Below are 26,830 nucleotides of genomic sequence, written 5' to 3'. Positions count from 1 at the left end.
AATGACTCTGTCCTTTGTTCTAGACCCTGTCTAGTCCACTTGGGCCTCATTCCTTTGTAATCATAACCTCTACTCTACCACCAATGGCTCTACTCCCAACCTGTGTGTACTGATGGTCCTCTTCCCCACTTAATGCTGTATAATTGTTCAGACCTGGTTAAGGCCACTCTTAGGATCATTGGTTACTACCCTCAACCTGTCTTTTATGACCTTGTCTAAATATGATCAGAGTCGGCAAACTTGGAAGGCTTCCATAGCCTTGGCAACTCATGACGACAGCCTAGGGTGGTTACTGGCGCCATAAACTAGAGTGTCAATTTGTTGGGTCAACAACAGGAGCCACTGTGCGCTTGCTCCTGATGTGGGATCTCTGTCCTTAATGTACTGTACATTTTGATTTAATGCTATAACTAGTACTCAAACAGTATGTTTCACTTTGTGTTTCTATGTGGGTGCAAACTGTTGAAGTATTTATACTAAATTGATCTTCTGTATATAAATAGAATTGAAAATGAATCTTGATGTGAATGGAAAGGGAGAGGGAGCGGGAGAGGGGAGTGTTGCGGGTGGGAGGGAAATTATGGGAAGGGGAAGCCATTGTAATCCATAAGCTGTATACTGGAAATTTATATTCATTAAATAAAAGTTAAAAAAAATCTAGTCAACTATTTGTCTATTTAAAATTTTTTTCTTAACTATTGAGTTGTAGGACTTTATTATATATTTTAAATGGTAAACCCTTATCAGATGAATGGTTTACAAATATTTTCTTTGATTTCTTTTGTTGTTTCCTACTCTGGATTGTTGTTTGCTGTAGAGAAACTTTTTAGATTATTGTAGTTCTGCTTATGTCTTTTTACATTTGCTGCCTGTGCTTTTGGTATCATATCTCAGAAGTCATAATTTCTAACACCCATGTTAGAAAACTGTCCACCTTTGTTCTAGAAGTTTATGATTTTACATTTCAGTGTTCAATCCGTTTGGAGTTAATTTTTGCATATGAGGTAAAGCACAGATTCAATTTTTATTCTTCATGTGGCCATAAGGTATATAAAAGATTCTCAACACTATTACCCATCAAGGAAATGCAAATCAAATTCAGAATGAAATAACTCCATTTATCTCTTAATATGTGTATTACATATTTATAAAAATATATATGACTAAAGATGTGGAGGAATTGAAATCCTTGCCTATTGCTGAATACAAATTGAGATAGCTATTCTAGAAAACAATACTGATTCATAAAAAATGGAACTATATGCTCCTATACTACTGAGAACATATTCAAAGCAAATAAGCTAAAGATCTTGAAGACATATCCACACACCAATATTTCATGCAGAATTCTTTATAATTTCCAAATATGGAAACAGCCCAAATGTCCAACTGCAAATGAGTGGGTATACAAAATGTGGTATATGCCTTAAATGTAATATGATTCAGTCCTATAAAAGAAAATCTTACCATTCATGATAACATGAAAGAATATAGATGGCATTGTGAAATAAACATGTCTCAGGAAGACAAACAACATATTCTATTCAGGTGAGGTTTCTAAAATACTTAAACTCATAGAAGCAGATAGTAAGAGTGGCAGTTGACACTCTGAGGGACAGAGGGAATTGAAGTATCATTCAATGGATATAAAATGGTACCCAAGGTAAGTTCCAGAGGTCAGTTGTGAAATATTTATGACGTTTAAAATCAGCACTTATTATGTACTTGAAAATTTAAGTGTAAGTTTTATGTTAAAGGTTGTTACTACAAAAAGGAACAAAGAAAATTTTAGAAGTGGTGGGATGGGCTTATTGGTTTGACTGTGGTGATTGCATGTGAATGTGTGTTGCCAAACTCATCACATTGTGTACACTAAATACAGATTTTTATATATGAATTATATACCAATACAGTGTTTAACTGTACCAGCAGTGTCTTTTTTAAAAAAGCAAAATTTTTAAAAAAAAACTAATTTTAAAAAGTTGTTTGTGAAACATAGTATAGAACCTTTTTGGAAGGGGTGAAGATACATATTTTGCCCTACCTGCATGAACATAGCTTAAACTGTAATATTACTGTCTTCATATTTTTATTCAAATATTTTTCTTAATGTTGACTTGAAATTCAAGATGAGACATGACACAGCAAGTGGTCAATTTTTTTTCATGTTACATGTTTTTACATTGTTCTAAAAATTGTCAGCATTTGTATTTTCCTTTGTGTTCAGAGTAAGCAGACATGACTTCTGGCATCTCAAGTTTGTTATCTCCTGTTTTACTGAATAATTCTGGAAAATGAGATAGAGGATTGCTAGGAAGCAATGAGCTCTCAGACTGTGGGATTGTCACGGGGATATTCACTTCGAAGGGTTCTTCTGCTTTTGCAATACTCAGAATAATGCCTTAGGGACTTCAGCTTAGTTTTATGAAGTGAATCTTAGATGCAATTCTTGTACAATTGAAGAATACACGGTATTTATGATTATATGCATAATTCAGTTTTTGGTACTCTGCAAAGATGACTTTGAGGAAGAAAATACATAAAACTTGGCTGTTGAAATTGTGGCTGTTGGTAATCATGAAAAATCAGATGTGCTGAGTTTGCATAGAAGTTATGAGATTTTTTTTGTATGTAGTTATGCACATATTATACAATAAATATTATAATTATCATCTTAGTATCCACTATTAGAATGTGAGTACATTGTGAATTGCAGAACTTGGGTAAAAACTGTTAGGTTTACCTATCCCAAATCTTGGAAAAAATAGGGAATATAATTCTCTTCTTATTAGGCATAAGATATTTGTAAGACTTCTTTTTAAACAAATAAATTATATCTTTCCAGTGCTGAATCCACTAAGTTGTATATAAAATTAGTAAAAGTTTATTTCAATGCTTTATTTCTAATTAGAAATATATGTTTGGAATAAGAATTCTTGATACTGATTGACAGTCTTCACAGATGGTGAACAGTCTAGAGAATTATGACATTAAGATATTATTCTTCTGGTAAAGCCCAAATTTCAGATTTGATCTCTAGCAACTTTCTGATATAAAATATTTACAGATCATTCATGGGTTTTGCTGAAAACAGTGTCACAATTGTTTTAAGTAAATGTTTAACTTTCCTTATTAGCCAAGTCCATGGTATTGTGGTTACATTGCAGGCAAAGAGATTTGTTCTGAGGTGTTTAGTAGGTCCAGTTCATTGACAGTGTTGTGCTGGTCCTCAGTGTTAATATTTCTATCTACTTGTTTTACCAATTCCTGAAACATGCAGAAATCTCCAACTCTACCTGCAGATTCATCTATATTTATTTTTGATCTTTTACACTTTGCTTTTTTTGCATTGAAAACTTGTTATTAGCTGTTTTCACATCTAGGGTTACTACTTTGTCCTCAAAGAATTAACACTTCTGTCTTTACCTTCCTCTGCTAATCACCCATTCCTTGAATTCATCTTGGTCTCATATTTCTTCTTAAGTGTTTGCATTGTGTGTATCTTTTAATATTTCCACTTCAACTGGATAATGAAATGATGGTATTTGTACACCATGAAATATTACACAGCACTAAAAAATGAAATTCTGCCATTTTTAACAAAATGGGTGCAACTAGAAACCATTATACTTAGTGAAATAAGTCAGTCCCAAGAAGACAAATATTGTATGTTCTCTCTGATCTGTGGTAACTAATAGAATACCTAAAAGGTAATCTACAGAAGTGAATTGACACTTTGAGATGTGATGACTTTGAACAGCCCTTGTCTCAGCTGTTGAACAGGTTATTTTTTCTATATACTCTTTGTTGAACTCTTTACTTTGTGCAGGGTTAATCTTACGTATATGGAGTTAATTGAAAATAGATCTTAGTAAAAAAAGGAGAATGGGAATAGGCGAGGGAGGAGGAAGAAGGGTGGAAATGCAGATGGAAGGTGCGGTAGGGTGGGAAGAATCACAGTGTTCTTAGATTCGTATATATAAAATGTATGAAGCCTGTATACTTTAAAAAAAAAAAACTAAAAAAATCATTCCACTTTGGACCTATTTGTTTATATTTAAATTTCATCCCTTATTAGCTAATTGCTTTTGTGTCTAAATGTTCTTTTGGATTTAATTATCTGAAAGAACGAAACAGAGAGGGAGGGTGGGAGGGAGGAGAAAAAAAAAAAAAAGGAGCACACTTCTGTCTGTTAGTTCATTTTCTAAATGGCCACACAGTTAGGGAAGGACCAGGTGGAAACCAGGTGCCAGGAAATACCGCCTGATTATCTGATGTGAGTGTCAGAGTCCCAGTTACTTGGCCCATCATCTGCAGCTTTCCCAGGGACATTAGCAGGGAGCAGGATCAGAAGCAGAGCAGTTGGGGCTCAAAGTGGTGCTCCAGTATGGTATGCAGATTTTGGCAGCTTAAATTTCTGCACCACAACTCTGTTCCTTTGTGTTTAAACTTTTAAAATTGAATTTGTTTTTATTTTCCTAAATGTTTTAAAGTATACAAATTTCATGTATTTCATAAATACATATTCAGAAACATAATGATACTTCCCACCCTACCCTCCCTCCTGCCCATGCTCACACCCTTCTTTCTCCTCCCTTTCCTATTCCCACTCTTAATTTTTACAAAGACCTATTTTCAGTTTACTTTATACCCATGAGATTAACCCTACACTAAGTTAAGAGTTTAACAAATAGCATGAAGAAAAATACTGTTCCTCGGGTGTATAGGCAAGGGCTGTAAACCATCATGGAATCTCAAAATGTCAATTTCACTCTTAGATATTACCTTTTAGCTACTCTTAGTTACTACAAATCAGGGAATGCAAATGATGCTTGCCCTTAGGGACTGGCTTAGTTCACCAAGTGTGATTGATGGTTTCCAGTTGCGTCCATTTTTTTGCAGAGAGAGGGAGAGACAGAGAAAGGTCTTCCATCTGCTGTCTCACTGCCCAAATGGTGGCAATGGCTGGAGCTGGGCTGATCCAAAGCCAGGAGCCAGGAGCTTCTTCTGGGTCTCCTACATGGGTGCAGGGGCCCAAGCACTTGTGGCATACTCTGCTGCTTTCCCAGGCCATAGCAGAGGATGGATCAGAAGCAGAGCAGCTGGGACTAGAACCTGTACCCATATATGATGCCAGTGCCACAGGCAGAGTCTTAGCTTAATATACCAGAGCACTGCTCCCCCACAATTTTTTTAAACCATTGAAGAATTTCTTTATTCCAAAGTATACACTAGATAATATTTTTGATTATCAAAAATTATATCAGGCCAGCGGCTCACTAGGCTAATCCTCCACCTGCAGTGCCGGCACCCCAGGTTCTAGTCCCGGTCAGGGCACCAGATTCTGTCCCGGTTGCTCCTATTCCAGTTCAGCTCTCTGCTGTGGCTCGGGAGTGCAGTGGAGGATGGCCCAAGTGCTTGGGCCCTGCACCCGCGTGGGAGACCAGGAGAAACACCTGGCTCTTGCTTCGGATTGATGCAGCACGCTGGCTATAGCAGCCATTTTTGGGGTGAACCAACGGAAGGAAGACCTTTCTCTCTCTCTCTCTCTCTCTCACTGTCTAGCTTTGCCTGCCAAAAAAACAAATAAACAAACAAAAATTATATCAAATGTAATGGCTTTTAGAAGATAAGTATGAAATACTAGAAGTGTACTGAGATTATAGAAGAACTATACAGCAATTACCTTCAATAACTAACTTAATCTAAGATTACATAAATCTATTAAAATGATATTTTAAATGTCCTTAGGAACTCAGAACTTTCTTTTTTTAAGATTTATTTATTTGAAAGAGTTACAGAGAGAGAGAGAGACAGAGAGAAAGAGAGAGAGGAAGAGAGGAGAGGTCTTCCATCTGTTGGTTCACTCCCCAATTGACGGCAACAGCCAGAGCTGCGCCGATCTGGAGCCAGGAGCTTCTTCTGGGTCTCTCATGTGGGTGCAGGGGCCTAAGGACTTGGGCCATCTTCTACTGCTTTTCCAGGCCACAGCAGAGAGCTGGATTGGAAGAGGAGTGGCCAAGAAACGAACTGGCGCCCACACTGCAGGTGGTAACCCCTCAGAACTTTCTTAATTTCAGTGGATTTAGTACTGCAATAATAAGCGTGACTTTCTGTCATTAGAAATTTTTTTAATTAAAAAATATAAATTTATTTGATTGGTAGGGGGAGGCATTTGAGAAAGAACACATATCGTAGTGGTGCTGTGATGTAGAGGGTAGGATCATCGCCTGCTATGCTAGCATCCCATATGGGCTGCTCTACCCAGCTCTCTGCTATGGCCTGGGAGAGCATGGAAGATGGCCCAAGTCTTTAGGCCCCTACACCCACATGGGAGACCTGGAAGAAGCTCTTGGCTCCTGGCTTCAGATTGGCACAGCTCCAGCCATTGTGGCCACTTGGGGAGTGAACAAACAGATGGAAGACCTCTCTCTCTGCCTCTCCCTCTCTCTGTAACTCTGTCTTTCAAATAAATAAGTAAATCTTTAAAAAAAAACACATATCAGTTGATTGACTTTTCAAATACTCAAAATGGCTGATGCTGTACTGGGGCAAGAGCCAGGATTTGGGAACTTGAACCAGGTCTCCCACATGGGTGTTAGGAACCCAATTGCTTGGGCCAACATTGCTGCTTCCCAGGTTCTGAATTAGCAGGAAGCTGAGATCAGGAGCCAGAACCAGCAATCGCACCCAAAACTGATGTTGGATGAGGGCACCTTAACTGCTTGGCTAAACTCCATTCCCAGTATAAACAATATTTAATGATCCAGCAAGCTCTATATAATGACATCTACCATAACATGATTAATATATTTTATTTATTATCACTAATGTTCTGAAATTATTATAGAAGTATTTTGGATTATAAACCATTTACTTGAGGTGAAAAAAGTCAAATTTGGACTGAGTGCTTATCTCCCAAAGCAATTAATAGGCCTTAAAATACTTGCAGAATGAGATATTTTTTTCACTGAATAAGTCAGTTAAGAAAATCTAAAAGAAACATGTGGGGAATCCCCCAGGAGTCTAGAAAGAGTGTCACAGATCACCACTTACCTGACCAGCAGAAGTAGGTGAACTGTGGAAACTCCACAGAGAATCCTAGAGTCAAACACTACCACTATCCACAAAATGAAAAAGAAAAATGGAGTCAATCATGTCAAGCCAGAGACTGATGATATCGCTTATGCTAAGCTGATGCTTGCCAAGAAGGATGCTCCTCATCAGACTGAACAGACGTCCCTTGGCAGTCTGATAACGTGTGTCCTACAGACGATAACCTCAAGTTAGCTTCCTACTTGCACGATGATTGGATGCACCCCGAGAATGAGCTGGAAACACCCTATCCTAGGCATTGGATTGGTGGCACCCGAACTGATCAAGCAAGAGAGCTTCCAGGAAAACTTGGATAAAGGAGAGCCTTTGGCACTGCTCTTCATCCTTGAAGATCATGGCCCCGTGTATGTGAACCTCTGGAACTCCACACATCTGGCTCTAAAGAGGCAGCCCGCTACTCTGTGAGGAACAGGTGACGACACAAGCGGACAATGGGTGGCTCAGTGCTTGTGAACTTCAGTTCCTCATACTTGGAGCTGAAGAGTTGAAAGGCAGCCCCCTTGCTAAGTGACACAAAGCGACTACGGGATCAAAATTCAAGCGGAGCCGCCACCTCGCTGCCTCACCTGGACCTCTTATCAGCCTGCTGCCTGACATGACAGAAGAGCTGGACCAGACTTCTCAGCAGGGGACCTCTCCAACTCCTCGCCTTGCAATCTACCTGGGTACTCCAAGCCCACTGCCCATAGTGACGGCCATCCCACAACTTCCTGCCTGTAAGTGACTGTTCTGAGATCCATCTCTCCGAGTGGTAACAGATTTTGGACTCTGGACTTTGAACTTTGACTTTTTGTGACTGTGATATAAGCCTTGAGAACACATTTATAATGAGATTAGCCATGTGTAATATAAAGGAATGTGCCTCGACCCTATGATTAAGAATAATGTAGTATGCTTTTCTGTACTTATATTATTATAGTTGGATTGCCTTTGAGTCTGCTTTGATGTTAGATGTGTGTTATGATCTGTGGAGTAAAGAATATAACTATATACATTGGTATGCAGAGTGGTCAAGGCTTAGAGTGAAATCCTGTGAGCAATAAAAAGCCTTTACTTGGAAAGACAGCCGTGTGTCGTGTGTCCCTTCTTCCCCGTGCTCTGACACATCGCCCCTAAGCCCTGTCAAGCTGTGTGACAGCAGGCACTCACGAGAAAACACATATTAGGAAATATGAAGGAAAAATAATGAGTACCTGGATGAATATGGAAACACAAAATTAATGACCGACAATATTATTTGTTCTGTGAATGATTATTTACAAAGCTAACTTTTATAAAGTTTATGGAATAATGGAACACAAACCAAATATATTTAGGGGAAAATATTTGAAATGTATGAATAGTTTTGTTCATAATACTTATTTTCTGTGATTTTTAAGGCATTTCATGGAAGAACTTAAAAAAAATTTTGGCATAATGTTAACACAATTTTCTATATACTTTTTGAAGTATCCTCATGCATCCTGAGGGCATGATTACTTTCAGGGTTTGGTTCAGCTGCAATTCTCAGACCACAGAGATAATTGTTAGTTAACTTAGCAGTGTAAATAGGCCATTTGCTCTTTGAGTAGAGACAAGTTGATGGAAAATTCTGAATTTTTCTTTGGTTTTGACTTTTTTAAAAAATTTTTGACAGGCAGAGTGGACAGTGAGAGAAAGAGACAGAGAGAAAGGTCTTCCTTTTTGCCGTTGGTTCACCCTCCAATGGCCGCCATGGCCAGCATGCTGTGGCCGGCACACCACGCTGATCCGAAGCCAGGAGCCAGGTGCTTCTCCTGGTCTCCCAGGGGGTGCAGGGCCCAAGGACTTGGGCCATCCTCCACTGCACTCCCGGGCCATAGCAGAGGGCTGGCCTGGAAGGGGGGCAACCGGGACAGAATCCAGAGCCCCAACTGGGACTAGAACCCTGTGTGCCGGCGCCGCAAGGCGGAGGATTAGCCTGTTGAGCCACGGCGCCGGCTGACTTTTTTTTCTTGTACTTCAATACATTTAATAACATTGTGTCCTTTCACAGAGGAAAAGCAATAATAGAAATGTGGGGTACATTTTGCTCACATTCACAATTACACAGATATACACAAATGAACTGCTACTCACATACATATAAATGACATAAACACACATATCCATACATACACATAAAATGCCTATATTCACATATTTTATGCATGTTGAGTAGATAGTAAATCATTTGTGCAGTATATGGAAAATGTTAATTACTAAAATAGAATTGTCAAACCTCTTATCAAGATATTTATCAAGATATTTTCAATTAATTTAATTGGAAGAGAATTTTGAAACATTTTAGAACACACATTAAATCCTTATATCATAAAACAATTTTTGCATCTGACATTAGAAACCTACAGTTGTAGCAAAACTGTAATATTTCAAAATGGAACCACACAATATTGCCTCCAGTAAGCAATTTAATCCATCAATGACATTTTGGAAATACACTTATTCTTGTAGAATAAAAATTAAATTGATTTCTTACTTTGTGTGTTTTTCTACACTAGAATTGTTCTTTACCACTTAGGCTTGCCACATTCTTTGCATTCAGTTAGAATTGACAGAATTTATGGACATTTATTGAGCACCTACTTATCATTAATTTGTTCATTTTGAAAGCTAGATTAGGCCAGCACCGCAGCTCATTAAGCTAATCCTCCACCTGCGGCACCAGCACCCCGTGTTCTAGTCCTGGTTGGGGAGCTGGATTCTGTCCTGGTCGCTCCTCTTCCAGTCCAGCTCTCTGCTGTGGCCCGGGAAGGCAGTGGAGGATGGCCCAAGTGCTTGGGCCCTGCACCCGCATGGGAGACCAGGAGAAGCACCTGGCTCCTGGCTTTGGATCAGAATAGTTCCGGCCGTAGTGGCCATTTGGGTGGTGAACCATCGAAAGGAAGACCTTTCCCTTTGTCTCTCTCTCTCTGTCTAACTCTGCCTGTCAAAAAAAAAAAATTAAGAAAGCTAGATTAATGCTCAGTTCCAAAGAACTCTATTAGAGAATATGATGAGGAAGGCAGGGAAGTGCCTTGCTCTGTTTGGGTTTGTGCTAATGGTTAACATAGAAAAAAAAAAAACAAGAAAGCCAGTAAAATACAAATTAAATTTGTTATTACTGACAATAGAGGGAACCAAAAGACGAGAGAGAAATTAACCAAAATTAAGAATGATCAGGGAAAAATTGTGTGAGACATAAATTTAAACAGGAAAATCACATTTGAGTTGGAGGATAATATATACTGACATCTCAGAATGGGAATAAACATGGCTTTTAGAACAACAGCATGACGAGAGAATATAATGAGAACAGGTAGAATGGCATGGTGCACAGTGGGATGCTGGGAAAGAGTGATTATTTGGGACCTTGGAGGCCATCAGAAGGAATCCAGAGTTTTAGGAACTCTGAAGGAGCTTAGCTGAATGGGTGGAGATACGATCTATGTTCTGTTAAAGGAAACACGCTTTGCTATACTATGAAGAATTGATTGAAGTCAGACAAAAACAGATCCTTGGCAAGAGACATTTGCAATAATTTAAGCAAAAAATCAGGCTAACAGAATGAAAATATTGAATGTAGAGATAGAAGAGTGTAGGATGTGAGGATTTGTAAAACATAAGAGAGATTGGATGTTTGCTGGATGTTTGAGTTTCTGGTCTGGGTATCCTGGTAGGTAGTGGGTCCTATTTTGTGAGTTAAGAAGGCTAGGATTTGAAAGAACTTTGGAAGAAGAGAGATGAGTCTTACTTTATTCATGGAATTATGGGTTTTCTCCCCCTTAGCGTATGTGTGTGTGTGTGTGTATATACTAATATATACTATATATACTAATGCATATGTTATATTAGTATATATTACATTAATATATACTAATATATATTTATTAGTATATACTAATCATAGAAAAAACTAATAATAGTATTAGTATTATTAGTATTAGTAGTAGTATTAGTATATACTAATCATAGAAAAAACTAATAATATATTAATATAATATTAATATATTAATATTGATATATAATATATTAATATAATATTGATATTGATATATAATATATTAATATATAATTAATGTATACAAATATATTACTTTTTAGTAATACTTTTAGCATTACTTTTAGTACTTAGAATTACTTTATATGTATTTCTAAAAGTAGTAGCATATGTTAAGTGTGGATGTCAGAAGGACATGCTGGCAGAGGTAGTGTATGGATCTGTGGGAACTAATTAAGTCATCCAGATAGCAAACATACAGACGGGGAACACCAAGATCCCACTGGGCAATGGACAATGCACAGCATTAAAAAAGAAAAACAGCAGAAATCAAGTGGGAGGGCAGTGATAAATCAATGAGGAAGAAGGAAAACCTGGAAGACAGTGCGCCATTAATAAGAAATAGCAGACTGAAAGGAACAAGTTAGTCCTTGATATGATTGCTTTTGAGGATAAAAGGAGATGAGGACAGGGAAGTTTTGTTGGAAACCTTGACAAAAGTTGTTTCAATGACGTGATGATAGCAAATTACTTTTATCAGGAGATAACAGTTAAGAGAGTTAGAAAAGATGGGAGTAATTTTGCTGTGATATAGAAGAAGCAGACATACTCCAATTAAAAGTTGTGTAGGTTTTTCTTTGAAATACGTACTTTTAGATTTTTTATAAAATATGCTTTCCTATAGGGTGTATAAAGATATAGAGTTGCTCTTCCATTTACTGTAATTATGTACAGATAAGCTAAAATACTAAGTTGAAAATGCATTGAAATCACCTAGGCTGCCAAACATCAGGGTAGCAACAGAGTTGTGTCTCCTCATGGTAGTGTGGCTAACTGGCAGCTGCAGGTCACTGTTGCTGTTGCTGCTGTCTGGCATTACAAGAGAATATCACATCACCTATTGCTAATCTGGAGAATGTCAACACTCAAAAATCAAAGTGCATTTTTGTTCCATCTACTTTGCTTTTGGATCAAGGTAAAGTCGAAAAATCATTAAATTCAACCACTGTAAGTCAGGTACTCTGTTTGAAACAATAAAATGGTTTAAAATTATTTTTTAAAATTACATATTTCTCAGATTTCAGCCTTATCTTTCCCCAGTAGAGAACTTGGGAAAAATGTCATCTGCCACAGTCATGGGTTTCATTCAAGATGAGAACAGACAGCCTCAAGATGCTTGGTGTTTCTGGGAAAAGCCATGGATTCCTGAACAGTAGTTAGAAATTCCTCTGGACTTCAATTTTTACAGTCCCTGAAAACAGTCACATTAAATAGCTACTGGCCCCAAGTGTGTGTTTGCTTCTGTATCTCCGCAATATAATGTGAGCTTTGCCAGAACAGGGACATAATTTTGTCTTTGCAACGTGAATTACATGTGACTCATAATAAACACAAAGATATGGATGGATGTGTTGCAGGATGGAAGGGAGAGATAATATATTGTATGGAAACTGAAAGATAGGTGTGAGCATAGCCTGAGGGAATTAATGCAGTGAGTAGGAGAGAGTTACACTCCGGGGAAACAGCCTGACAAAATTGTATGACATGTAAAGTGGAATGGGAGAGGGAGAGTATGGTTCAGAAAACTGCAGGAAAAATGGTAAAAGCAACATTGAGGAAGGCTTTAAATGTTCTCAATCAAACATAGGCAGTCAAAATTTTTAAACAGTGTCATAATATGAAAGGATTTTTATTTAGGAAAATAACATAAGCAATAATTGAACATAGTCAAAAACTCCCATCAGGATAATCAATAGTGAGTTGATATTTAAGCTTGAATACTGACAGACAACGTTTGAGAAAGAAGACAAGATTTGAGGTTTTATTATTTTCAGTTTGATGTTCATCTGAAACAGTATCAGCAGTTCTGACATGACTCAATTTTAGAAAAGATGTGAATAATATATGTAATTAGTTAGATTATGTATGATTTTCTCTGGGTGTGTGGAGTGTTCTAGTAAGTACAGTTTCAAAAACTAAAAAGATATCTGAAACAGAACATTTAGCCAAGAGATAGATATCAACAATATCTTTAAAAGTTAAATATAAGGAGCTGGTGAGAGTTAAACCACTGCCTGTAACATCAGCATCCCATATAGGCACATGTTATTGTCCCAGATGTGCCCTTTCTAATCGAGCTCCCTGCTGATTGCCTGGGAATCAGGAGATCAGATGCAAATGAAGCTCCTGGCTTCTGCCTGGCCCAAACTTGTCCATTTACAGGAGTGAACCAGTAGATGGAATATCCCTTTCTCTCTTTCAACTATGGCTTTTAAATAAATAAATACATCTTTTAAAAAATTAAGAGTAAGATGACAGCAGAGTTAAAATAATTGAATAAGGAGTCCTGATTTGGTCAGGTCTACAGGGAGAAGAAGGAAAGACAAATGGTAATGATTAGGATGAAGACTCTGAGCTCTCCGAGACACATAAGAACATTTATTGAGTATTGTCTATTTGGAGGCCAATTTGATGCATGCTTTCTCTTTTAATTGTTATATTAAACTTGAGAATAATTTCTCATTTTAATAAAGCCCCAGAGAAATTTTTAAAAAATCTATCTTAAGTTATGGTTTCTGTCTGACAGTAAGTAATTTAACCCCCATCTGTCTGTATCCTAAGCCTGAGAGAGTAAGATATTGGGATCAGCAGCTAATGTTATATTCTTTTAAAAACATTAGGCCAATCACTATGCTTCTACTAGATAATAGAAATAAACATGTTTAAAATGAGGACTTAGTAATGAGACTCAAAAATGACAGCCCCAGGTGTGTGTAGTCATGTGCATGTGTAGATACTCACAACATTGGGCCATTCAAACCTTACCTCAGAATATTAGAGCTCTATGACTAATTAGCTTAAAAAATTCTGAAGTAGCTGAAATGACACTTATGAGGAAAAATAAAAGGAACAGAACTTTCAAAACAGGAAATAGACATAAATATGTGGCCCCAGAGATGCCTAGGATGATCGAATTGAAATCTATGACTTTGTGTTGACTGCCTTCTCGGGTTTGTTTCCTGAGTTGGGAACTAGATCCAGCAAACAGCATTTCCAGTACTTTAGTACCATTGTGAAATCATCACACACTTTTTGGGGCTCGCTGTTTTTGAGAAAGCACCTGGGGCCTACAGTCTGCACTGGCTTTTGTGAAGAAAACCAGCCCTGGGACATCATTGTCCTTATGTTAGGTCATGCTTCTTTTTTAGTGTTAATGTCATTTCCAATACCATGAACATAACATAGGCCTTTAAGGGGCCAAATGACATTTGATTTTTTTTAAGATATGATAATGGTTTATCTTTATTAGTGCTAGAAATTTTATGATTATAATTTTTTCACACTAATTGAAATGGGGGGCATTATTTCGTTTTAAATGTTGCTAACCTGATGGGAAGTATATTTACAATTCATGATAAAGCAGTTCAATTAACCTTTTACACATGCTGTGTGTTGGTATAAGCTGCTTATTTCTGCCATCTGTTTCATTTGAAACATTTAATTCTCTGATGCTACTGTCAAATAGAAGGGTTTGAATAACCTAGGCAATGCTTGATTTATTTGGTGTTTTTATACATAAATGGTTCTGTGTGTGTCATTGTGACTATAATTTATAAGGCAAGGATGTTGCAGGAGGACACAATATTTACTTATGAGGTAATACCTATTTCAAATCCATCATGATAAATTCACTTAAATTTTTTAAACATATTTATTTTAAGGGAAGAGACACAGAGATGAAGAGATTGCCCATCTGCTGGTTCCCTCCTCAAATAACTGTCATGGCCATGACTGGGCCAGGCTGAAGATGGAAAAGGGAACTCCAGCTAAGTCTCCTGTGTGGCTGACAGGGGCCCAGGCACTTGGGTCATCTTCTGTTTTACCAGGCGTAGTAGCAGGGATCTGAATTGGAAGTGGAGCAGCTGGGACCCAAACTGGCACTAATATTGCATGCTGGTGTTAAAGGCAGCAGCTTAACCTGTGCACCACAATGTTGTCCCCTTAACTTTTTAAAACAATGAGTCCTCCCGGCGCCATGGCTCAATAGCCTAATCCTCTGCCTTGCGGCGCCGGCACACCGGGTTCTAGTCCCAGTCGGGGCGCTGGATTCTGTCCCGGTTGCCCTCTTTCAGGCCAGCTCTCTGCTGTGGCCCGGGAGTGCAGTGGAGGATGGCCCAAGTGCTTGGGCCCTGCACCCCATGGGAGACCAGGAGAAGCACCTGGCTCCTGCCTTCAGATCAGCACGGTGCGCTGGCTGCTGCATGCAGAGGCCATTGGAGGGTAAACCAACTGCAAAGGAAGACCTTTCTCTCTGTCTCTTTCTCTCACTATCCACTCTGCTGGTCAAAAATAAATAAATAAATAAATAAATAAATAAATAAATAAATAAAACAATGAGTCCTATTGAAGTCTTATTTCCCTTATCAGTGCTTCTCAACTGTTTCATTAAAGAACTATATAGCTAAAGGCTAAGAACCTCTATTGATGAAATACTGCCTTAGGCTAGAACTTTTTTCTGGCAAACTGTTAGCTACCTTGATTTGAGGAGGCCCCACTAAAAAAATCTTCATAAGTACTTGTTCATGTCTTCAGCAGTACTTGTTCATGGGGCTGGTGCTTTAGTGTTGTAGATTAAGTGTCCACTTGTGGCACCAGCATCCCATATGGGTAACAGTTTGTGTCCAGGCTGCTCCATTTGTGATCTAACTCTCTGAATGGCCTGGGAAACAGTAGAAAATGGTCCAAGTATTTGGGAGACCCAGAAGAAGCTCCTGGCTTTAGATCAGCCTAGCTCTGGCCATTGCCACCATTTGGGAAGTGAACCAGTGGATGGAAGACCTTTCTCTCTCTCCTTCTCTCTGTAACTCTACCTCTCAAAAAAAATCTTAAAGTACTTGTTCATTAAAGAGACCCTAAAACTAGTAGTTAGCACAATGTCTAGTATATAATAAATTCTTTTTGGTAGATAGCATAGAATCATAGATCTTTAAAAATCTGTATTTATATATTTGAAGATGGAGGAAGGGAGAGAGAGATCTTTCATTTGCTGATTCACTCCCCAAATGACAGCTACAGCAAGAACTGGGCCAGGCTAAAACCAGGAGCCAGGAATTCCATTGAAGTCTCCTACATAGGTGTCAGTGGCCCAAAGATTTGAGCCATCATCTACTTTCCCAGGCACGTTAATAGGAAGTTGGATTGGAAGTAGAGCCGCTGGAAACTGAACCAACACTCCAATTTGGGATGCCTGTGTCACAAGTAAAAGCTTAACTGCTGTACCTCAATGACAAGCCCAGAATTATAGTTGGTTTGGTAGATACCGTGTCATTAAAATATTCTAGTCTAAAGGAATAAAAATTCAGTGACCAAATCAATTAGGAAAATATGTATCTTTATGGTCCTTCTTACCTTTTTGAATAGCCTAGCCCTTTCTAGCATCTCCTTAGGCCAGTTTATGCTTTTTGAGCATCTTCATAGGTTAGTGCCTACTCCTCTGTCTGCAACTTGTGGACTGATGACTGTTTTCATATGGTGGAAGGCTGCATACCAGAGTCAAGTCCACAGAGATGCTTTCTAGTGTAACAGCTAAGACAAACCCCGGAACTAACTCTGTGATTAAGTATGAAGCAGATGAGCACACAAGAAGACAGTTTTAGGGGGAAAACAGTTTATTAGGAAAGATAGGAAACTCCTGTTCATATATTCAGGATTGGAAAGAGTTTTCCTGGTGTCTGTCTAGTGCTAGGGGATTATACATGTAAAACAAGAATCATTTCTCCCACAGCAAAGAGAAAGCTCTATTTTTTGGCTTGTTGGGGGACCTGTTTATCTTCACTGTACTGTCTAGGCTGGTCACAGACACTTGCAGTCACCTGGCCTTGGATGTGGCCTTGAATGCGGCCTTGAATGCAGAGCCTACTTACTAATTTACTAATGAGCAAAACTCTTTAAGTCTCCTTCATTATCAGACCTGCTTCCTAGCTCAGGCTGGTTTCCCAGCGAGATTAAGAAAACTGTTCACATTACCGGAGGGGCCCTCTGTCCTCTCTGACTGCCTGCCCTTTTCCATTCTAACAAGACTCCTTCATTTCAGTTGGGAAGGGTTTTAACAGTGAGACTCCTATGCTTTGGAATAGAACATAATTAGGCAGAATGTGTGCATTTTTGCAGTATTTTCAGATTGATTGTTTGTTCTATGAGCTTTGTCAATTTTAATAACCATCCCATGAATGTATTTGTCTGATGTTGTTCTGGTCCTGAAAGGAGTTCCTGTGTATATAATATGATAATTGCATGCCAAAGGTCATTGAATTAATGAGAAAAATACCATCAAGGTGAAATTAGAAAACACTGTACCTGATTAGCAGAAAAGCAAAACTTTTGTTTGTACAAGATGGCACTGGAATTCCATATGGGCAGTTGTTCAAGTCCTGACTGCTCCACTTCTGATCCAGTGCCCTGCTAATGCATCTGGGAAAGCATCATAAGATGGCCATGTACTTGGACTCCTGCATCCATGTGGGAGACTTGGAGGAAACTCCTGGTTCCGGTCTTTGGATCTGTCTAGCCCCAGGTGTTGGCATTCATTTGGGAAGTGAACCAGTGAATGGAAGATTTGTGTATAACTCTGCCTTTCAAATGAATATTTTTAAAATTCACATTCAATCGTAAAATTTTGGAGATTGTAGGCTGAATAAACCCAGGAAATGCTTTATCTGATACCAATTTCCTTTCACACTACATCTTTGTTAGGTTATCTTTGTTAGAGGCTGATACAAATCAGTTTCTCTGAAAGAACACATGAAGAGAGTGTTTTTAGGCATGTGGATACTTGGCATACTACTGGATTTTCTTGTCCTGAGGCCTTGACATTTTTGGGAAAATTTTCATTCTAGATAATTTCATATTGTTAATGCTTTTATGTAAAGTGATATTTGTTACCCATTTATAGTAATATATTTGTACACTTAAATAGAAGATACATAATTTTCCAAATTATAGAATAAAGCTCAAATAGAACTTTAAAATGGTGTAGACAGTTTTTACTGTGAAATGCAAGATGATAAGATTTTTGGTAAATCTTGAAACAATTTAGAAGTGTGTTCATGGAGATTGAATGTTTGTATTATCTATTCCAGTAATTGGAACCTAGAAGGTAATTAGACCACAGACTTTATAAAGTCATTATGATTTTTTTTTTCTTTTTTACTTGAAGGAATCGATTACTTTAATAGATACCATCATCTGTAAAAGTTGTAATGCCTGGAGGAGGTTTCTGCATATTATAAAAGGAATTCAACATTCAGATGATCTCATACTAATCTTCCAGTTTTCTTGTGTCCTTTAACTTAAGTGATTGAAAGAGTTTCATTTTATAACAAGGAGCACAAGATCTCATGTTGACTATAGAGATTTACTTAATAATAAATTTGTACTGTATATTTTCTGGACTTCATGGGTTTTGGTGAGTGTAAAATAAACAAAACTAGCCTGGGGGTTTATCATGACCCAAAAGATACATTTCCTGCACCCGAAAGCATGCATTTTGCAAATGTTCCAATGTGCCTGGTGCCTATGGCTGTAAATGTACTAAGTCATAAGCTGGTAAATGACTTTGGAAATTAGTTGGAGGTTAATTCTCTGCCTCATTGACCTCTAAAAGTAGACAAACTATAATTGATTTTGATAGCATTTGTGAATAACTTTTTTTCTATTTAATAATGGAGTTGTGTTTGAGAAGCATCCTCTGGATACAGCACAATTAAATGGATAGCAATGAGATGTCATTGAGAATTCTTATTTCTGTATAACCCAAACTCTACTTTTAGCATTTTTTTATTTTTAATTAACTTTATACACAGAAGCCCAACTCTATGCTAAGTAAAGATTTCAACAATTTGCACACACACACAAAACTGTTTGAGACAAGTTTTACAGCTAACACTCATAATACAATTCATTGAGGACAGAAGCCCTGCATGGGAAGTTAGTGCACAGTGACTCCTGTTGTTAATTTAACAATTAACACTCTTATATATGACATAAGTGACACCTGAGGCTATTGACATGAGCTACTTAGGCTCTTTTTGAATCCACAAATTCCAGCAGAGTTTATGCAAGGCCATGAGCAAAGTAGAAGATCTCTCCTCCCTTCAGAGAGAAATATCTCCTTTGATGGTCATTTCTTTCTGCTAGGGTCTCACTCAAGAGATCCTTCATGTAGAACATCTTTTGCCATAGTTTCTTGAGTTTCCATGCCTGAAATGCTCTCATGGGATTTTTCAGCCAAAACAAGATGACTTAAGGGCTGAATCCGAGGTCAGACTGCTACTTAAAGTGATTGTCATTCTATGAGTCTGCTGTGTGGACTGCTTCCCATGTTGGAACACTCTTCTTTTTAATTCTATTATTATTAACACACAGTTGATCCTATTTATATAATCACTTTAACACTTAATCCTATCTATATGTTCACCTTAACACTTAACATGGACATTTTAACACTTAAAATGACACTGTCATCATCCAGCTTAATGGGATTTGAAGTCCCTTGGCAAGTTTTTAAAAGCACCCTCAGAAGTAAGTGCATAAGAATGTTTGCAGAACTATAAAGCTTAACAGTTACAAACTTCCTCATTTCTCTCTATTTTTACTCTTTTTTTTACTGAGATCTATTTTCAATTGACTTTATACACATATGATTAACTCTGTTAATAAGTTCAACAAATACTATGAAAAAAAACTGTTCCTCAACAGTCAAGACAAGGGCTGTTCAAGTAATTGCTTCAAGTCAATTTAACTTCTATAGATTTCCTTTTTAGGTACTCTTAGATATCATAGGTCAGGGAGGACATATGGTATTTGTCCCTTTCAGAGTGGCTTATTTCACTAAGTATCATGTTTTTCAGATTCATCCATTTTGTTACAAATGACTGTATTTTATTTTTTATACCACTGTGCAGTATTCCATTATGTACATATCTCATAATTTCTTTACCCAATCAACCCAGAATACTATTTAGGTTGATTCCATGTCTTACCTATTGTGAACTGAGCTGCAATAAACATAGGGGTGCAGATAAATCTTTAATTTACTAATTTCATTTCTGTTGGGTATATTCTCAGGAATGGGATGGCTGGGTCATATGGTAAGTTTCTATGCTGATTTCTGAGGTATCTCATACTGGCTTTAGTGGCTTTAGCAGTTTACATTCCCACCAATGGTAGATTAGGATATCTTTGTCCCTCCATTCTCATCAGCATTTGCTGTTTGTTGATTTCTGTGTGAAAGCCATTCTAACTAGGGTGAGGTGAAACCTCATTGTGGTTTAGATTTGAATTTCCCTGATGGCTAGTGATTCTGAACATTTTTTCACGTGTTTGTTGGCCACTGGATTTCTTCTTTTGAAAAATGTCTGTTTAAATCCTTAGCCCATTTCTTCACTGGGTTGGTTATTTTGTTGTTATTGAGTTTCTTGATATCTTTATATATTCTGGTTGTTAATCCTTTATCAGTTGAATAGTTTGCAAATAATTTCTGCTATTCTGTCAGTTGCCTCTTCACATTCCTGAATGTTTCTATTGCAGTACAAAAGCTTCTCAATTTGATGTAATTCCATTTAATAATTTTGGCTATGACTGCCTGTGCTTATAGGTCTATTCCAAGAACTCTTTGCCTATGCCAATAACCTGCAGGGTTTCATCAATGTTCTCTAATAATTTGATGTCAAGTCATACACTTAGGTCTTTTTTTTAAAAGAATTTATTTATTTGAGAGGTAGAGTTACAGACAGTGAGAGGGAGAGACAGAGAGAAATTCTTCCTTCCATTGGTTCACTCCCCAGATGGCCACAACAACTGGAGCTGCGTGAATCTGAAGCCAGGAGCCAGGTGCTTCTTCCTGGTCTCCCATGTGAGTTCAGGGGCCCAAGGACTTGGGCCATCTTCTACTGCTTTTCCCAGGCCACAGCAGAGAGCTGGATTGGAAGAGAGGCAGCTGGGACTAGAACCAGCAGCCATATGGGATGCCGGCACCGCAGGCGGAAGATTAACCTACTGCACCACAGAGCCAGCCCCTAGACTTAGGTCTTCTATACCAAATTTGCTCAGAATTTTCATTATGAAAGCATGTTGAATTTTGTCAAATGGTTTCTCTACATCTGTTGTTCTTAGTTTGTTAATGTGACATACCACATTGATTTTGTGAATACTGAACCACCCTTGCATACCAGGGATAAATCCCAATTGGTCTGGGTGAATGATCTTTCTGATGTGTTGTTGGATTTGATTGACACTTTTTTTTTTTTTAATTTTGTTGACGATTATTGTGTCTATGTTTGTTATAGAAATTGGTCTGTAGTTTTCTTTCTCTGTTGGATCTTTTTCAGGTTTAGGGATTAAGGTGATGCTGTCCTCATAGGAAGAATTTGGGAAAATTCCCGCCCTTTCAATTGTTTTGAATAAGTTGAGAAGAAGTGCAGTTAGTTCTTTAAATTTCTGGTAGAAATCAGCAGTGAAGCCATCCAGTCCTTGGCTTTTCTTTGTTGGGAGTTTATTACTGATTCAATTTCTTTCTTGGTTATGGGTCTGTTTAGATTTCCTGTCTTCCTGACTCAATTTAGGTAGGTTGTATGTGTCCAGGAATCTATGCATTTCTTTTATTGATTGGGGACTTCTTATTTTTTTGGTTAGTTGGTCCAATGGTCTGTCAATTTTGTTTATTTTTTTCAAAAACCCAGCTCTTTGTTTAGCTGTTTTGTTTGGTTTTTTTTTGTATTTTTTGTTTCAATTTTGTTGATTTCTTTAGGTTTTTTTTTTAAGATTTATTTATTTATTTAAAATTCAGAGTTACACAGAGAGAAGGAGAGGCAGAGAGAGAGAGAAAGGTCTTTCATCTGCTGGTTCACTACTCAATTGGCTGCAATGGGTGGAGCTGCACTGATCCGGAACCAGGAGCTTCTTCCGGGTTTCCCAAGAGGGTGCAGGGACCCAAGGATTTGGGCTATCTTCTATTGTCTTCCCAGGCCATAGCAGAGTTGGCTCAGAAGTAGAGCAGCCACTACTCAAACCTGAGCCCATATGGGATGACACTGCAGATGGCGGCTTTATCTGCTACGCCACAGTGCTGGCCCCTCTTCTCTAGTTTTAATTATTTGTTTTTTTCTGGTTGAGTTTGGTTTGCTGTTTTCCAAGATTTTTGAGAAGCATTGATAGCTTATTTATTTGGTGGCTTTCCAATTTCTTGATGTAGGAACCAATTGCTATAAATTTTTAACATTACAAATTGTAACGTGTGAAAATGGTCTAGTTTTCCAGATAACTATTTTTCATTTAATTCAAATATTGACAAATAGCACTAATAATCTCTCAGTACATAGTTTTACACAAAGAAGTAGCAACAGCCATGTATATCCATTTATATGTAAGAGATCACAGAATTAAGAAGTCAGAACAATTCTCCGGAAGAGCTGTATTCTAAAGTGAAACTTGAGTAGATGGTAAATTGATTAGCTACACGTTCATCCTCATTAATTTTGTTTAACAGTTACATTGAAAGTCAAAGTTAACATTTTCCATGTAAATGAATTCTAGTGTCTCAATAGCAAATTATTTGTATATATATATTTTATGTATATGTACATTTTTGTTTATAAAACTGAGTTTGTAAAATTGAGACTTTTTAAAATTTATTTTAATTATTAGTTTTTAACAGATTCAAGGTAATTTGTGGATAGAATTCTAAGAACATAATGATATTCCTTTCCTCCCTTTATCTTTCAGTTCTCCCTTCCCCCTCTCCTCCTCCTTCCTTCTCCCTTTCTATTTTTTTTAGTCCTTGAGATAGTTTAAATTTACATTACAGTAAGAATGCTTCATACTTCACTGAATAAGAAATATAACAAGTAAAAACACCCTTCTGTAGTAGGAATATAGACAATAGTTATAAACAGTAGTGAATGGAAAAATTATTATTTTACCCATATAAAAACATTAAAGTAGTTATGTACATATTTAATAACTTACAGTATTAAGTCATTCTATACGAGTCCATACAGTATCAAACATTCTAAACCACTGGTTTGACAAAGGGATAACACAAAGTTTTACAAAAAAATATTTGCAGAAATACTAACACACAGACATTTCTTGTTTCTTTTTTTTTTTTTTAAACTTTAGTTCCCACATATAAGGGAGAACACGCAGTATTTGCCTTTCTGAGTCTAGTTTGTTTCCCTCAACATGTCCTCCAGTTGTGTCTGTTTTGCTGCAAATCATAGAATTTCATTTTTATGGCTGAATAATAGTCTATTATATATATTATATATATATATATATACACCACATTTTCATTATCAATTAATGTGATAATGGACACCTTAGTTGAGTCCCAATTTTGGCTGTTGTGAATAGTTCTGGTATGAACATGATGGTACAGGTTCACTTTGATACGTTTTGTTTAAGTCTTTTGGAAATATAACCAATAGTGGGATTGGATCTCATTTTCTAAGACATTGCCACACTGTTTTCCACAGTGGCTGCACTAATTTACATTCCCACCTACAGTACGTAAGTGTTCAACTTTGTGTACATCTTTGTCTGCATTTAGTACTGTCTGCTTTTTAGATTTTAGCTCTTCTGACAGGGGTTAGGTGATATTTCATTATGGTTTTGATTTGCGTTTTCCTGATCAGTAGTGACATTGAGCATTTTTGCATGTATTCATTGGCCATTTATGTTTCTCTTGAGAACTGTCTATTAAAGACCTCTGCCAATTTCTCAACTGGAATATTAATTTTTTTTAAAGTTGCTGGTATATTTAGGATAGTATTCCTTTGTCAGATGGTTTGCAAAATTTTTTCCCTTTCTATTGGATGTGTCTTAACTTTATTGACCGTTTCCTTTGCTTTGCAAAAGCCTCTGAGTCTGATATAGTCCTATTTAATTAGTTTTACTTTTGTCGCCTGTGCTTCAGGGGTCTTGCCCATGAAGTTGTAAGCTATGCAAATGTTTGGAGTGTTTCCCCTACATTTTTCTTCCAAAAATTTTATAGTCACAGTCTCAGTTCTTAAATTTAGTTCTTTGATTTATCTTGGGTTGATTTTTCCATATGATGAGAGTTATGGATCTAATTTCATTCTTCTATCTGTAAACATCCAATTTTTCCAGCACTATTTGTTGAAGAGACTATTGTTAGTCTACTATATGGTCTTGTCACTTCTGTCAACAATCAGTTGGCTATATTTATGTGGGTTAATCTCTGAGCTCTCTATTATGCTCCATTGATGCTATATATTGGTTTTTTTTTCTTTCTTTTTTTTTTCTTTTTTTTTTTTTTTTGACAGGCAGAGTGGACGGTGAGGGAGAGAGAGACAGAGAGAAAGGTCTTCCTTTTGCTGTTGGTTTACCCTCCAATGGCCACCACAGCCGGCGACTGGCACATCACGCTGATCCGAAGCCAGGAGCCAGGTGCCTCTCCTAGTCTCCTATGCGGGTGCAGGGCCCAAGGACTTGGGCCATCCTCCACTGCACTCCCGGGCCATAGCAGAGGGCTGGCCTGGAAGGGGGGCAACCAGGACAGAATCCGGTGCCCCAGCTGGGACTAGAACCTGGGGTATCAGCGCCGCCGGCAGAGGATTAGCCTATTGAGCCGCAGCGCCGGCCATGTATTGGTTTTTATACCAGCACCATACAATTAATATAGCTTAGTAGCATGCCTTGAAGTCATGTTTTATGATACCTTCAGCTTGATTTTTCTTGTTTAGTATTGCTTTGGCTGTTCTGGTTTTTTTGTGATTTCATTTGATTTTAGGATTGCATTTTCTAGTTCTGTAAAGAATGTCTTTGGTATTTTAGTAGGGATTACATTGGATCTTTAGATTGCTTTAGGTAGGATAGACATATTAACGATAATGATTCATCCAATCTATGAGTAAGGAATATCTTTACATTGTTTTATTTGTCCTTGCTGATTAATTCATCAATGTTATAAAATTTTCATTGCAGAGATCTTTCACTTCTTTCACTAAATTTATTCCTAGACATTTGATTGTTTGTGTGGCTATTGTGACTGCGGTTGTTCTGTTGAATTCTCTGAGTTCATCATTTACATACAAAGATGCAAAGTTTTTAAAATATTTTTAAAACATTTTATTTATTTTATTTGAGAGGTAGAGTTACAGACAATGAGAGGGAGAGACAGAGAGAAAGGTCTTCCTTTTGTTGGTTCACTCCCCAGTTGACCGCAATGGCCGGAGATGCGTGGATCCGAAGCCAGGAGCTTCTTCCTGCTCTCCCACGAGGGTACAGGAGGCCAAAGACCTGGGCCATCTTCCACTGCATTCCCAGGCCATAGCAGAGAGCTGGACTGGAAGTGGAGCAGCTAGGACTGGAACCAGCACCCATATGGGATGCTGGTGCCACAGGCGGAGGATTAACCTACTGCGCCATGGAGCCAGCCTCAAAAGCTATGTTTTTATGTTTGTTTTGTAACCTTCAACTACACTGAATTGGTTTATCAATTCTAATAGCTTTTTGGTGGAATGTTTAGGTTTTTACATGCACAGTATATGTGGTCTGCAAATGTGAACAGTTTGACTTCTTCCTTTTCAATTGTGATGCCTTTTTTTTCTTTCTCCTCCCCAAGTGCTCTTGCTAAATCTTCCAGCATTTTATTAACAGTGGCAAAAGTGGACATCCTTGTCCTATTTCAGATCTGAAGGGAAATGCTTTCAGCATTTGCCCATTCAGTACGATATTAATTATTGGTCTGACATATACAGCCTTTATAATTTTGAGGAATGTTCCTTCTATACCCAATTTGTAGAGGCTCTCCATCATGAAGGGATGTTGAATCTTTTTTAATAATTTCTCTGCATCTTTCGAGGTGACCATGCAGTTTTGTTCTTCATTCTATTAATGTAATTTATGATGTTTATAGATTGACACTTGTTAAACTGGCCTTGCATTTCTGGGATAAATCCCACTTATTTGTGATGTATGATCTTTCTGATGTGGTTTTGCATTCAGTTTGCTAGTACTCTGTTGAGAATCTTGGCATCTATGTTCACTAAAGATGTAGATCTGTAGCTTTCTTTTTGTATCTTTGGTTTTGATATCAAAGTAATGGTGGCCTCATAAAAAGAATTTGGCAGAGTTCCATTCTGTTCAATATTGTGAAATAGTTTGAACAGTATTGGAATTTATTCCTCTGTGAATGATTTGTAGAATTCTGTATTAAAGCCATCAGATCCAAGATTTTTCCTTAATGGAATACTTTGATTGCTGCTACAATTTCATCGCTTGTTATGGGCCTATTTAGGTTTTCTATATCTTTTTAAGTTAATCTTGGTAAGTTATGAGTCCAGAAATTTATCCATTTCTTGAAGGTTTTCCAGTTTATTACCATGTAATTCTTCATAGAAGCTTCTTGTGATCCTTTGTATTTCAGTGGTGTCAGTTGTAATGTCTACTTTTTCATTTTTAATTTTATTTGATTTTTGTTCTTTTCTACATTGTTAGTCTGACTAGAGTTTTATCTATTTATCTTCAAAAAAACCCAACTATGTGTCGTGTTGATCTTTTTTTTTTTTTACTTTTAATTTCATTAATTTCTACTCTGATCATTATTTCTTGCCTCCTGCTTCTTTATGGTCTGGTTTGTTCTTGTTTTTCTAAATTTTCTAGGTGGATCATTAGATCTTTGAGACATTTCTTTTT

The sequence above is a fragment of the Lepus europaeus genome, chromosome 1 (assembly GCF_033115175.1).
Source record: "Lepus europaeus isolate LE1 chromosome 1, mLepTim1.pri, whole genome shotgun sequence".
Taxonomy (NCBI): domain Eukaryota; kingdom Metazoa; phylum Chordata; class Mammalia; order Lagomorpha; family Leporidae; genus Lepus; species Lepus europaeus.
This window is presented reverse-complemented; position numbering follows the sequence as displayed.